Below are 1,825 nucleotides of genomic sequence, written 5' to 3' on the forward strand. Positions count from 1 at the left end.
AGTGAGCGGCTGCTTAAAGGGGAAGTATTAAGCTAAATCAACTATTTTTAGTTTCACTTTTTTTTATGTTATTCCCTCATCTAAAACATACCTTGACACTTTCATGCATGATTTCTAAACAATTTTGGATTTGACAGGTTTCATTACAAATCAAAGAGGAAGTGATGTCACTGTAGGTGCAGGAACTGAGCCAATGGTAGCTCAGGTTCAGGTGGGTTTACTCCATCAATTCCACATCAACAGCAGGAAACATCTTCTGCACCAAAAACAAACTCAAAACATTGTTTATTAATTCATCAGTTTTAATAAGTAAATGGCTTGTCTAAAGTGTGTTTTTCATTTGTTTTATGCTACTTTTTTTTYYTTTTTTTTTWAAWTKKTYMWKRAWTWAWTAAAAAAAAATTATGTTTTTACTGATCTGCTGCCTGTTTCTTCCCCCGGTCAGTCTCCTGACCAGGAGGAGTCTGTGAACTCTCTGCAGACTTTTATTGGAAGCACTCTGAGACTGGGATTTATCCTCTTCATCCCTGCTGTGCTGCTTGCTGCTGGTTACAGTCCGTGCAAAATAACAACCTGAATCAAAATATTTAGAAAYWTTTTTTAAATTGGTTTAAAGTTGAACTCTTAAAACTCGTCTGTTGGCTGCAGGAGTTTGGAGATCTAACCAGGAAGCAGAGACTGAAGGAAGGTTGGACCAATCAGAGGAGGAGAGCAGCTCTGTGTGAAAATGAAGAACAATCATCAGATTACTGTGATCCCCAACCTTCTCCAATGTTCCTCTTTCGGGACTTAATYGTCAGAGTGGCATAAAACCGAAAAGTCTTCATCTATTATGTTTTCTCTGTCATAASTGAAGCATGAAATGTTCAYCTTAAGAACAGAAAGATGTTGAAGATTGCCTTTTTTCTTACCCTCRTTGTGTTTATTTTATYGAGATTTTGGTTTTGATCAACCATTCTTGAGGTCACTTTTCTTCTGCTGATGTATTTCTATCTTCATTCTAAATTCTTACAGCAACTCAAGAAGTTCAGCCTTCTAATCTGCTAATCATGTTTTCTGTCTCTATTATTCAGTCTGTCAAGTAGTCATCAATCACTGTGTAGCTTGGCAAGGACACAGGTCAAGGCCATTTTCTTCCCCCACTACTCAGCTGCTAGGAAACAAAAGTTAAGTCCCTTAACATCAAACCTTCTTTTTKCTTTTTTGCTTAAAAAATGATGGCAAATATGTACATATATTCTTYTGTCCTTATTTTATTTCCTCTAAGCCTATTGCATTTAAATACTTTTCATACTGTGAGTGTTTGAGACCTAAATCTGTTTCCTCATTTTCGCATTCAAACTTGGTCAGTAAAGTTGTTCTGAGTATAAATAAATGTGGCAAATCACGAACTGTATTTTCTAACATCCAATGTAGTTAATATCGTAATTGAAGTTTGGCCATTCTAAGTGATTTAGATGGTGAGGTGAGGTGAGCCGGATAGCAGGTTAGCCCTGAGGTGGTTACATACAGAAACAAATAGCACTTTAGCCAAGACTCCTTAACTGAGATAGTTTGGACCATGAGGTCTAAATAGTCACACAGGAACAAAATCAAATTGTAACAGGATTTAAATATCTGAGAAATATATTTCTTTGTTTCTATTATCAGAAAACTAAAAGCAATTAGCTAAAACGAATAGTAGTAAGCTAACAGTCACGTGATCTAGTCAGTCACAGGTGGACCGTCACCATCTTTAAGAGACTGTAGCACATGGACTGAGGGGTTTCTGGTTGGAAAAAATGCTGTCGTTCATGTAAGTTTCCTTCTTTGGGGTTTAATGGCA

General features: G+C 36.6%; 1 long non-coding RNA gene across 1 annotated transcript; it reads left to right on the plus strand.

Annotated features, from left to right (window-relative positions):
- Positions 1 to 17: 17 nt before the first annotated feature.
- LOC103476340 (uncharacterized) lies at positions 18 to 1,396 on the plus strand. Its single transcript, XR_535452.2, has 3 exons — positions 18 to 211; positions 446 to 554; positions 649 to 1,396. It is a non-coding gene; the product is annotated as an uncharacterized LOC103476340 (long non-coding RNA).
- The last annotated feature ends 429 nt before the right edge of the window (positions 1,397 to 1,825 follow it).

Source organism: Poecilia reticulata, linkage group LG14, assembly GCF_000633615.1.
Source record: "Poecilia reticulata strain Guanapo linkage group LG14, Guppy_female_1.0+MT, whole genome shotgun sequence".
In the NCBI taxonomy this organism is placed as follows: Eukaryota; Metazoa; Chordata; class Actinopteri; order Cyprinodontiformes; family Poeciliidae; genus Poecilia; species Poecilia reticulata.